Source organism: Haliotis rufescens, unplaced genomic scaffold (genome assembly GCF_023055435.1).
Source record: "Haliotis rufescens isolate VD_foot unplaced genomic scaffold, xgHalRufe1.0.p SCAF_17, whole genome shotgun sequence".
In the NCBI taxonomy this organism is placed as follows: Eukaryota; Metazoa; Mollusca; class Gastropoda; order Lepetellida; family Haliotidae; genus Haliotis; species Haliotis rufescens.
This window is the reverse complement of record NW_025963857.1, coordinates 25,429,666-25,443,278: the sequence shown is the minus strand read 5'-3', so window position 1 is coordinate 25,443,278 and position 13,613 is coordinate 25,429,666. Positions and strand designations below refer to the sequence as shown.

The window sequence follows — 13,613 nt, the reverse complement described above, 5'->3', positions numbered from 1 at the left end:
TATGGTTTTACGCCGCTTTTAGCAATATTCCAGCAATATCACGGCGGGGGACACCAGAAATGGGCTTCACACATTGTACCCATGTCGGGATTCGAACCCGGGTCTTCGGCGTGACGAGCGAACGCTTTAACCACTAGGCTACCCGACCGCCCCTCAATGTGGTTTGGAAATATTTGCATGGGACATTGGTATGTAATCCAAATTCCATATATAGTGGTCTCAGTTGGTTCATAAAATAAATTTGTAATGGAATGACCACTAGTAACAGTGTTTAGTGGGTAGTGATTCGTAGCGTTGCGTTGTGTTGCGTGGAGAGTGAGTGTTGTTTTACGCCGTAACTGTCACAGTACATAACGGCGTGTTATTAACCAAATTTCATTTTTCACCTCAACTCTCCTCACTTTGTTGGGGTTTTCAAGATGGATGACAAGCAGGGCGACTTATCCTGAAATCTACACGGAGAGCCTGGTCCATTTACTATGGCCTTGCATGAAATCCATAACAATATTGTTCGTATTGACCACTTAAGAGTAAACATTAATTTATGATCCTTTATATACAAGAAACAAACAAGATTTTTCGTTCAACTTTGTAATATAATCCATATTGTTTCAGTGCTCAAAACAATACCGTGCCATTAACGTCAGCCACCGAGCTTTACTGTTATACGGTCAATTTCACCACAAAACACCATAAAATGAAATGCACATTAATCAATACCACATACACCACTGTTGATCATTAATCCAGTCCTGTTTGGCAAGTCGCTAATGGTTGTGTGTGTAATCGATGTGATAATAGGTGGATATATTGCAAACCGAAGCCCAAACGAGACAGCAAATACATATCTGCTTGTAAAACAACACCCCCACACGACAGCAGTGTCATCAGCCATCTGCGTTACATATTACCAGCGTGCGTACTGTAAATCGGTTAATAAATCTCGGGCTCACTATACCGCGATAAACCTTAGATGAGGAGACACGAACCTCTTTATAAGACGTAGCATGGGGTTTGACAAACTGAGTTTAATGACGTGTGATTGTTACACTTATCGACCCATCTCTCTCTCTCTCTCTCTCTCTCTCTCTCTCTCTCTCCCTCTCTCCCCCCCCTCTCTCTCTCTCTCTCTCTCTCTCTCTCTCTCTCTCTCTCTCTCTCTCTCTCCGCTCTCTCTCTCTCTCTGGCACTATAAATCGGCATCAGCCCGGACTAGTACAAGCAGTCACACACAAGTGCATGCACGTCACTATAAAAGTGCAATAATCTTGAACGCGACGCGACGTTAAACCCCCATTTCACCTCCTTATAATATATACACATACGCACATATCAGAAATACAAATTGAATTATACGAGTTTTTGGCGAGCATAATACGTATTTAATTAATCCTTATATATGATATTTACGATATCGAAGCACACGAGGGAGATAATCTCTTTATTATATAATGTCATTCTTCAAATAATCAAAATTGGAAAACTCTGCAGTAATCGCGTAGGAATATAAAGCCCCATGTACGATATAGTGCCACATTATGGCGGAAGTAGGGACAATGTTAAATTATGTTATGTCAACTGATATGAATCGATAAATGTTTCAGTTATCGCCTTCTCTGGAAATATATAACGTCAACGACAGAATAATCCGTCTAGATTATCGGCTGAAACAGATTGCACGGGGCGTAAAGCAATTAAACAACCATTTCACGTGTTTACATATTTCTCATAACAAACACTAGCAAAGTTTGGACACTTTCTGTAGGTTATAATTGATGTTTGAATTATGTTGTCATTTATGAACAATTCTCCCTATTAAAACACCAACATTTTCTATAAAGTGATCCTTTTATTTGAGCAGCGCCTAACAATATTGTTAATGCAGCATACATTTCATAGCCTCAGGCATTCAGAAGGTATTACATAATTCAATTACAAAATGTATAATGACAGTTTGATTGATTAGGAAATACATTACTTTTGACAGATGTTGTCCCAATACAAACTATTTCTACAGCACGACAAACATGGTCGAAAAACCCGTCGAACACACACTAAACATACTATTATATCGTGCCGAGTGAGACTTAAAGAGGCTACCGAACGCTAATTCCACGCGGTGACTAATCCCAAAATGAGGGCTACATTATCGTGCTATTTTGTAGCGTCATTGTCTTTTTTTCTACACATATGTCGTAAGTGGTAGTTATAACATGTGTTGAGCGGAAATTCCAGTTTGACCTCTTTAAGTCACGTGTTAATGAAGGTCTTCCAGTCTTTCGCTTTTGCTTGATAGCTTCCTCAATTGAGTTATCTGTCAAGACTGGGGGTATGAGTGTATTAGCTTAACACAATTGGGAAAACATATACTTGGGATTCAAACCCAGAGTTTGTGCGTGATAAAACCACACATAAAGACGCATCACACTTTCATACTGAATAACATAGCGAAACCAGAATAAATTTAATTTACATAATTTAAATTAAATTAAGTGCAATGTACGCGTGTCAGCTGTCTTCACATAGCCTTGAAACGGAACACGTGTTGACGTTAATTTTTAATATGTTCCAGGTGAAAACCCCAGCAGATCTTTACAAAATGATACATAGAAGAACCGTCAATTATGCGTAACTGACAGAAATTAGATGACATACATATAAGAAATAAAGTGGTCGTTGTTTATCAATGGATAAAAAGATCAATGAGATATCAACATATTGTTCACCCTTCTTAAGGATGTTAAGACAATGTACAAGCTTTAATATATTTACCCGTATTTAAATAATGATGACTCCCTGAATACAATCCGACCTCGGCAATGTCGGACAAGTCCATTTGATTTCCAGGGGGGTTACATTTGGTATTTCCCGGATATTCTCACAATTTTCACGTCGATTTATCTGTACCTTCCACCAACACCGATTGTCATGTCTCTCCTACGTTTGAATGCGATCGCTCGTTCATTGCGTTTATCTACGTTGCCCAGCTACACACATGGAGAACAACACACTACACACCTCCCCCACAAAAATAACGTCGTCCAATTTACGACGTCATCAAGTTGCGAGCGCATGTTCGAATCTCGTCATGACGTCATGATAGAACAATGTTTTATCGTAAAATAAACCACGCTTTGTTCTTCAGTGTTCTTTGCGATTTTTTGCGTAGCTATCTTATATCACTAACTTAACAATTGTATTCGGACATGCGTTCATTTTTTATTTATTGTTAGGATATCAGGGGTCGATGTGTAGCCAAGTGGTGCCATCGGTTTAAGATCCTTTGTCTGTCTGAACCATCCATGCGAGAGTGGGTGTTATGTACATTAATCACGCGGAATTGGGCAGCTGGGTAGCCCAGTGTTTAAAGCGTTCGCTCGTCAAGCCGAATGCCCGGTTCGTTTCCCCACATAACCAAGACAAGAGAGTTAACTGACTTTAAAAGCCCAGTTTCCACCCTTGCCGAACTAGACTGGAATTTCTGGGCTCGATCGCAGCGCCACCAGTGGTTATTATGGGTTATGTCCCTTCTGAGCGTCTTCTATGGACCAATCAGATTCCATCACTTGTATTTGTTTCAAACAAAATGGCGGCGCCCAGTCAAGACGATCTGATCGATAGTCAAGATCTATATTGAGATAAAACGGGTCTTACATCGCGAAATGCATCAAATCACGTGAGCACCTTGATTAAAAACATGAAAAGATTTGGAAAATATCTGCTGACAGCGAGTTGGCGGTGCACATGCTTTGCAAATCCTGCAATCGATCAAAATCTGCACGACAGTTTACGAACCGGATTTCGATTTCGGTGCGTGATTTTGATTGGACTATGCATAGACTCGTTAGTCCAGCCAAAATGTAACTCCATAATGCCAGCCTAGTTCGGCAAGGGTGGAAACTGGACTTTTATAGTCGGTTAACTCCTTTGCCTCGGGAAGATGCCCCACATGGGAACCATGTGTAAGACCCATTTCTGGTGTCACTAGACGTGATGTGACCAAAATATGTTAGATACGGCGCATAACTAAACTCCTTCACTCAATCTAACTGGCAATACCAAGATATTGACAATTAGATGTAACTTAACTCTAAAATTAAAACTGAATTTTGTTTAAACAAATTTGTTTTACGATTCTTTATTTTTAAAATCTAGGTTAAACTACTTTAAAATAAGGTAAGTGGTGGAAATAAGTGAAAAAGTAATCTTTATCTGTTGGAGGTATGGTCGGTAAAATGAAATAAGAAGTAAAAAGAAAGAGCGACTGAATATAGTTTTACGCCGCTCTTAGTAATGTATCGTCAATATCACGTTGGGGGACACCAGAAATGGACTTCACATATTGTACCCATGTAGGGAATCGAACCCAGGCCTTCGGCGTTGTGAAGAAAGTAAAGTACCACCTAGCGTGAATGCCAGACATCATTTGAATTTATATATTCATGACTAAATGCTTGAACAGCCCCGGCCGGAGTGTCTTTGACGTCTTCACGGCATTTTTGATATTTCATGTAGGCGGATCAGTACAACCTAATCATGTTGCTGTACAAACTAACACCGGAGGCCTGCGGAGAATCACATAACCCAACAACACAACTATGCAACTCCACGTAATTACGCGCTGAATATTTCTTTGGTCAAAAAATGGGAAACGTGCCTTGACTTTGTTAGGAGAAGGATGCTCTTTAAACACACGGGTTGACAAGACAGGCTTTGTTACAGCAAAATACATCCTTGTGGGTCATAAAGAACGTGTTATGTCACAGCAAGCATACATGCACAGCTGTCTGTGGTATAATGAATAAGAAAGGACGGAGTACGTCAGTAGCATCATCAGCAACATTAGTGGTTAAGTAGCAGCAGTAGTAGAAGTAGTAGTAACATCTGCAACTGTCGCAATAGCACAACAGTATAAATAACAGCAGTATCAATAGTAGCAGCAGTATCAATAGTAGCAGCAGTAGTAGAAGTAGTAGTAACATCTGCAACTGTCGCAATAGCACAACAGTATAAATAACAGCAGTATCAATAGTAGCAGCAGTATCAATAGTAGCAGCAGTAGTAGTAGAAGTAGTAGTAACATCAGCAACTGTCGCAATAGCACAACAGTATAAATAACAGCAGTATCAATAGTAGCAGCAGTATCAATAGTAGCAGCAGTAGTAGTAGAAGTAGTAGTAACATCAGCAACTGTCGCAATAGCACAACAGTATAAATAACAGCAGTATCAATAGTAGCAGCAGTATCAATAGTAGCAGCAGTAGTAGTAGAAGTAGTAGTAACATCAGCAACTGTCGCAATAGCACAACAGTATAAATAACAGCAGTATCAATAGTAGCAGCAGTATCAATAGTAGCAGCAGTAGTAGTAGAAGTAGTAGTAACATCAGCAACTGTCGCAATAGCACAACAGTATAAATAACAGCAGTATCAATAGTAGCAGCAGTATCAATAGTAGCAGCAGTAGTAGTAGAAGTAGTAGTAACATCAGCAACTGTCGCAATAGCACAACAGTATAAATAACAGCAGTATCAATAGTAGCAGCAGTATCAATAGTAGCAGCAGTAGTAGTAGAAGTAGTAGTAACATCAGCAACTGTCGCATTAGCACTACAGTATAAATAACAGCAGTATCAATAGTAGCAGTAGTAGTAGAAGTAGTAGTAACATCTGCAACTGTCGCAATAGCACAACAGTATAAATAACAGCAGTATCAATAGTAGCAGCAGTATCAATAGTAGCAGCAGTAGTAGTAGAAGTAGTAGTAACATCAGCAACTGTCGCAATAGCACAACAGTATAAATAACAGCAGTATCAATAGTAGCAGCAGTATCAATAGTAGCAGCAGTAGTAGAAGTAGTAGTAACATCAGCAACTGTCGCAACAGCACAACAGTATAAATAACAGCAGTATCAATAGTAGCAGCAGTATCAATAGTAGCAGCAGTAGTAGTAGAAGTAGTAGTAACATCAGCAACTGTCGCAATAGCACAACAGTATAAATAACAGCAGTATCAATAGTAGCAGCAGTATCAATAGTAGCAGCAGTAGTAGAAGTAGTAGTAACATCAGCAACTGTCGCAACAGCACAACAGTATAAATAACAGCAGTATCCATAGTAGCAGCAGTATCAATAGTAGCAGCAGTAGTAGAAGTAGTAGTAATATCAGCAACTGTCGCAATAGCACTACTGTATACATAACAGCAGTATCAATAGTAGCAGCAGTATCAATAGTAGCAGCAGTAGTAGAAGTAGTAGTAACATCAGCAACTGTCGCAATAGCACAACAGTATAAATAACAGCAGTATCAATAGTAGCAGCAGTATCAATAGTAGCAGCAGTAGTAGAAGTAGTAGTAACATCAGCAACTGTCGCAATAGCACAACAGTATAAATAACAGCAGTATCAATAGTAGCAGCAGTATCAATAGTAGCAGCAGTAGTAGTAGAAGTAGTAGTAACATCAGCAACTGTCGCAATAGCACAACAGTATAAATAACAGCAGTATCAATAGTAGCAGCAGTATCAATAGTAGCAGCAGTAGTAGTAGAAGTAGTAGTAACATCAGCAACTGTCGCAATAGCACTACAGTATAAATAACAGCAGTATCAATAGTAGCAGTAGTAGTAGAAGTAGTAGTAACATCTGCAACTGTCGCAATAGCACAACAGTATAAATAACAGCAGTATCAATAGTAGCAGCAGTATCAATAGTAGCAGCAGTAGTAGTAGAAGTAGTAGTAACATCAGCAACTGTCGCAATAGCACAACAGTATAAATAACAGCAGTATCAATAGTAGCAGCAGTATCAATAGTAGCAGCAGTAGTAGAAGTAGTAGTAACATCAGCAACTGTCGCAACAGCACAACAGTATAAATAACAGCAGTATCAATAGTAGCAGCAGTATCAATAGTAGCAGCAGTAGTAGTAGAAGTAGTAGTAACATCAGCAACTGTCGCAACAGCACAACAGTATAAATAACAGCAGTATCCATAGTAGCAGCAGTATCAATAGTAGCAGCAGTAGTAGAAGTAGTAGTAATATCAGCAACTGTCGCAATAGCACTACTGTATACATAACAGCAGTATCAATAGTAGCAGCAGTATCAATAGTAGCAGCAGTAGTAGTAGAAGTAGTAGTAACATCAGCAACTGTCGCAACAGCACAACAGTATAAATAACAGCAGTATCCATAGTAGCAGCAGTATCAATAGTAGCAGCAGTAGTAGAAGTAGTAGTAATATCAGCAACTGTCGCAATAGCACTACTGTATACATAACAGCAGTATCAATAGTAGCAGCAGTATGAATAGTAGCAGCAGTAGTAGAAGTAGTAGTAACATCAGCAACTGTCGCAATAGCACAACAGTATAAATAACAGCAGTATCAATAGTAGCAGCAGTATCAATAGTAGCAGCAGTAGTAGTAGAAGTAGTAGTAACATCAGCAACTGTCGCAATAGCACAACAGTATAAATAACAGCAGTATCAATAGTAGCAGCAGTATCAATAGTAGCAGCAGTAGTAGTAGAAGTAGTAGTAACATCAGCAACTGTCGCAATAGCACTACAGTATAAATAACAGCAGTATCAATAGTAGCAGTAGTAGTAGAAGTAGTAGTAACATCTGCAACTGTCGCAATAGCACAACAGTATAAATAACAGCAGTATCAATAGTAGCAGCAGTATCAATAGTAGCAGCAGTAGTAGTAGAAGTAGTAGTAACATCAGCAACTGTCGCAATAGCACAACAGTATAAATAACAGCAGTATCAATAGTAGCAGCAGTATCAATAGTAGCAGCAGTAGTAGAAGTAGTAGTAACATCAGCAACTGTCGCAACAGCACAACAGTATAAATAACAGCAGTATCAATAGTAGCAGCAGTATCAATAGTAGCAGCAGTAGTAGTAGAAGTAGTAGTAACATCAGCAACTGTCGCAATAGCACAACAGTATAAATAACAGCAGTATCAATAGTAGCAGCAGTATCAATAGTAGCAGCAGTAGTAGAAGTAGTAGTAACATCAGCAACTGTCGCAACAGCACAACAGTATAAATAACAGCAGTATCCATAGTAGCAGCAGTATCAATACTAGCAGCAGTAGTAGAAGTAGTAGTAATATCAGCAACTGTCGCAATAGCACTACTGTATACATAACAGCAGTATCAATAGTAGCAGCAGTATCAATAGTAGCAGCAGTAGTAGAAGTAGTAGTAACATCAGCAACTGTCGCAATAGCACAACAGTATAAATAACAGCAGTATCAATAGTAGCAGCAGTATCAATAGTAGCAGCAGTAGTAGTAGAAGTAGTAGTAACATCAGCAACTGTCGCAATAGCACAACAGTATAAATAACAGCAGTATCAATAGTAGCAGCAGTATCAATAGTAGCAGCAGTAGTAGAAGTAGTAGTAACATCAGCAACTGTCGCAATAGCACAACAGTATAAATAACAGCAGTATCAATAGTAGCAGCAGTATCAATAGTAGCAGCAGTAGTAGTAGAAGTAGTAGTAACATCAGCAACTGTCGCAATAGCACAACAGTCTAAATAACAGCAGTATCAATAGTAGCAGCAGTATCAATAGTAGCAGCAGTAGTAGTAGAAGTAGTAGTAACATCAGCAACTGTCGCAATAGCACTACAGTATAAATAACAGCAGTATCAATAGTAGCAGTAGTAGTAGAAGTAGTAGTAACATCTGCAACTGTCGCAATAGCACAACAGTATAAATAACAGCAGTATCAATAGTAGCAGCAGTATCAATAGTAGCAGCAGTAGTAGTAGAAGTAGTAGTAACATCAGCAACTGTCGCAATAGCACAACAGTATAAATAACAGCAGTATCAATAGTAGCAGCAGTATCAATAGTAGCAGCAGTAGTAGAAGTAGTAGTAACATCAGCAACTGTCGCAACAGCACAACAGTATAAATAACAGCAGTATCAATAGTAGCAGCAGTATCAATAGTAGCAGCAGTAGTAGTAGAAGTAGTAGTAACATCAGCAACTGTCGCAACAGCACAACAGTATAAATAACAGCAGTATCCATAGTAGCAGCAGTATCAATAGTAGCAGCAGTAGTAGAAGTAGTAGTAATATCAGCAACTGTCGCAATAGCACTACTGTATACATAACAGCAGTATCAATAGTAGCAGCAGTATCAATAGTAGCAGCAGTAGTAGTAGAAGTAGTAGTAACATCAGCAACTGTCGCAACAGCACAACAGTATAAATAACAGCAGTATCCATAGTAGCAGCAGTATCAATAGTAGCAGCAGTAGTAGAAGTAGTAGTAATATCAGCAACTGTCGCAATAGCACTACTGTATACATAACAGCAGTATCAATAGTAGCAGCAGTATCAATAGTAGCAGCAGTAGTAGAAGTAGTAGTAACATCAGCAACTGTCGCAATAGCACAACAGTATAAATAACAGCAGTATCAATAGTAGCAGCAGTATCAATAGTAGCAGCAGTAGTAGTAGAAGTAGTAGTAACATCAGCAACTGTCGCAATAGCACAACAGTATAAATAACAGCAGTATCAATAGTAGCAGCAGTATCAATAGTAGCAGCAGTAGTAGTAGAAGTAGTAGTAACATCAGCAACTGTCGCAATAGCACAACAGTATAAATAACAGCAGTATCAATAGTAGCAGCAGTATCAATAGTAGCAGCAGTAGTAGTAGAAGTAGTAGTAACATCAGCAACTGTCGCAATAGCACTACAGTATAAATAACAGCAGTATCAATAGTAGCAGTAGTAGTAGAAGTAGTAGTAACATCTGCAACTGTCGCAATAGCACAACAGTATAAATAACAGCAGTATCAATAGTAGCAGCAGTATCAATAGTAGCAGCAGTAGTAGTAGAAGTAGTAGTAACATCAGCAACTGTCGCAATAGCACAACAGTATAAATAACAGCAGTATCAATAGTAGCAGCAGTATCAATAGTAGCAGCAGTAGTAGTAGAAGTAGTAGTAACATCAGCAACTGTCGCAATAGCACAACAGTATAAATAACAGCAGTATCAATAGTAGCAGCAGTATCAATAGTAGCAGCAGTAGTAGTAGAAGTAGTAGTAACATCAGCAACTGTCGCAATAGCACAACAGTATAAATAACAGCAGTATCAATAGTAGCAGCAGTATCAATAGTAGCAGCAGTAGTAGTAGAAGTAGTAGTAACATCAGCAACTGTCGCAATAGCACAACAGTATAAATAACAGCAGTATCAATAGTAGCAGCAGTAGTAGTAGAAGTAGTAGTAACATCAGCAACTGTCGCAATAGCACAACAGTATAAATAACAGCAGTATCAATAGTAGCAGCAGTATCAATAGTAGCAGCAGTAGTAGAAGTAGTAGTAACATCAGCAACTGTCGCAATAGCACAACAGTATAAATAACAGCAGTATCAATAGTAGCAGTAGTAGTAGAAGTAGTAGTAACATCAGCAACTGTCGCAATAGCACTACTGTATACATAACAGCAGTATCAATAGTAGCAGCAGTATCAATAGTAGCAGCAGTAGTAGTAGAAGTAGTAGTAACATCAGCAACTGTCGCAATAGCACAACAGTATAAATAACAGCAGTATCAATAGTAGCAGCAGTATCAATAGTAGCAGCAGTAGTAGAAGTAGTAGTAACATCAGCAACTGTCGCAACAGCACAACAGTATAAATAACAGCAGTATCAATAGTAGCAGCAGTATCAATAGTAGCAGCAGTAGTAGTAGAAGTAGTAGTAACATCAGCAACTGTCGCAATAGCACAACAGTATAAATAACAGCAGTATCAATAGTAGCAGCAGTATCAATAGTAGCAGCAGTAGTAGTAGAAGTAGTAGTAACATCAGCAACTGTCGCAATAGCACAACAGTATAAATAACAGCAGTATCAATAGTAGCAGCAGTATCAATAGTAGCAGCAGTAGTAGAAGTAGTAGTAACATCAGCAACTGTCGCAACAGCACAACAGTATAAATAACAGCAGTATCCATAGTAGCAGCAGTATCAATAGTAGCAGCAGTAGTAGTAGAAGTAGTAGTAATATCAGCAACTGTCGCAATAGCACAACAGTATAAATAACAGCAGTATCAATAGTAGCAGTAGTAGTAGAAGTAGTAGTAACATCAGCAACTGTCGCAATAGCACTACTGTATACATAACAGCAGTATCAATAGTAGCAGCAGTATCAATAGTAGCAGCAGTAGTAGTAGAAGTAGTAGTAACATCAGCAACTGTCGCAATAGCACAACAGTATAAATAACAGCAGTATCAATAGTAGCAGCAGTATCAATAGTAGCAGCAGTAGTAGAAGTAGTAGTAACATCAGCAACTGTCGCAACAGCACAACAGTATAAATAACAGCAGTATCCATAGTAGCAGCAGTATCAATAGTAGCAGCAGTAGTAGAAGTAGTAGTAACATCAGCAACTGTCGCAACAGCACTACTGTATACATAACAGCAGTATCAATAGTAGCAGCAGTATCAATAGTAGCAGCAGTAGTAGAAGTAGTAGTAATATCAGCAACTGTCGCAATAGCACTACTGTATACATAACAGCAGTATCAATAGTAGCAGCAGTATCAATAGTAGCAGCAGTAGTAGCAGTAGTAGTAACATCAGCAACTGTCGTAATAGCATTACAGTATAAATAACAGCAGTATCCATAGTAGCAGCAGCAGTAGTAGTAGTAGTAGTAGTTGTGGTAGTAACTGTAGTAGTGGTATATGTTGCAATAGTAGTGGTAGCAGAAGTAGTAGCTGAAGTAGCAGTATCAGTTGAAGCAATAGTGATAGTGGTCGTAGTTTGTTTGTTTGTTTGTTTGTTGTTTAACGCCGCACCCAGCAATATTCCAGCTATATGACGGCGGTCTGTAAATAATCGAGTCTGGACCAGACAATCCACTAATTAATATCATGAGCATCGATCCACGCAATTGGGATCGATGACATGCATCAACCAAGTCAGCGAGTCTGACCACCCGATCCCGGAAGTCGCCTTTTACGACAAGCATAGTCGCCTTTTACGGCAAGCATGGGTTGTTGAAGACCTATCCTACCCCGAGTAGTAGTAGTAGTAGTAGAAGAAGTAGGAGCAGCAGCAGCAGCAGCAGCAGCAGTAGTAGTAGTAGTAGTAGTAGTAGTAGTAGTAGTAGTAGTAGTAGTAGTAGTAGTAACAGTAGTTCTTTATCACAATAGAATGTATGTATTATATTCTGGATAATCGAGTACGAACGGAACTGATCTCCGCGAAAACCGAGCACCACGTGGTTGCCTATTGTGGGTCACAGTGTCTCAGGTGTTACCTACCAGATAATAGGACGTTACAGCGATTACAGTACATGATGTGACTCCACATTGATGTGTGTAATATGACGGCAATAAGCCTCTTGGTGATTACTGGGCATTAACTCCAGGCACATGACTTAACAAGGCACGCTGAGTTGACGGATTTGTGTAGTCGTTGTTGCCAATCTTCTTACGTCGGGATTGTCTTCAACATATTAATAACAGCTTTTGATTTAAGAACCATCGATAGAAACACGGCGTAATCGTTTCCCTGTCTTACGTTTGAATGACTGGACAATTAGGTAGCCGTGTGGGACAAGTGTTAGTCTCACTGAAGACCGGGTTCGATTCAAAAAGGCTTGTCGTAACGCCCTGATATCCCTTACCTAGTCTGTCTTACAGACCCTGATACAAATATATATCAAATACAGCCCATGCAAGTCTATAATGTTTGGCAAGTCTAGATCACTGCAGTATCTGAAAATGAAGAGAGTCACTGGGCTCCTTTTTATTATATTTTTATTAAGATAACTGAACAACTGTTTTTTTATGTACGATATGTTCATTTCAGAGACTAGATTTTAGTCTATCCCTTACCATACAGTGTTAAATATAAGTATGTAGTTATACAGTTTTAATTGTGACGCTGATAAAAATTATAACCCTTTGTTTGGTCAGTACGTAACAATATTTGAAATTGTAGAACAAGTTGTTTGTTTCTTGTTTAACGCCGCACACAGCTATGTTCCAGCTTTAGGACGGCGGTCTGTAAATAATCGGTTCTGGACCAAACAATCCAGTGATTGGCATCATCAGCATCCATCTTCCAATTAGTATAAAATGACATGCATGAACCAAGTCAACGAGCCCGACCACCCGATCCCGTTAGTCGCCGCTTACGACAAGCATGGGTTGCTGAAAATCAATTCCAACCCTGATTTTCACGGGGTGGTCAATCTATAAAGACATATAGTAACATCCTATCAATATTATTAACATATATTAAAAATACATGTGAGTAATATTATATGTCAGCATCTACACTTACCTGTTACCGCTTTGTAGCTGATCACCTGAAAACACATGTGTCCTGTCATTTAACAAGCAAGAAGGAAATGCGGACCAGGTAGCACTCGCTCACCTGCATGGCGTACATGTACCTGTAATTTACTAATATGACGGACATACCTGGGCGTTACGTGACTCCTTTTTTGGCCACGTGCAATCTTATGTCAGTAGCAGTTCATTCCAGTTGACAAGATCCTGTCTTGAGATCACCGCGTCCCGTCAGTGTCGTGTTTATGTTAGCTCGCTGCAAGAAAAGAAATGAACATC

The 13,613-nt window shown here is 39.1% G+C and overlaps 1 protein-coding gene across 5 annotated transcripts in view; it reads right to left on the bottom strand.

The window, feature by feature from the left end:
• The window catches only part of LOC124113141, a 139,309-nt gene that overhangs the window by 69,921 nt on the left and 55,775 nt on the right, over positions 1-13,613 (bottom strand). For 4 of the 5 annotated variants that reach the window (XM_048397795.1, XM_048397794.1, XM_048397798.1 and 1 more), the window contains exon 2: positions 13,467-13,590. The gene's annotated coding sequence lies outside the window, so the exon portion shown is untranslated. Of the gene's footprint in view, positions 1-13,326; positions 13,352-13,466; positions 13,591-13,613 lie in introns of all 5 variants that reach the window. The other variant, XM_048397796.1, reaches the window with a different exon arrangement.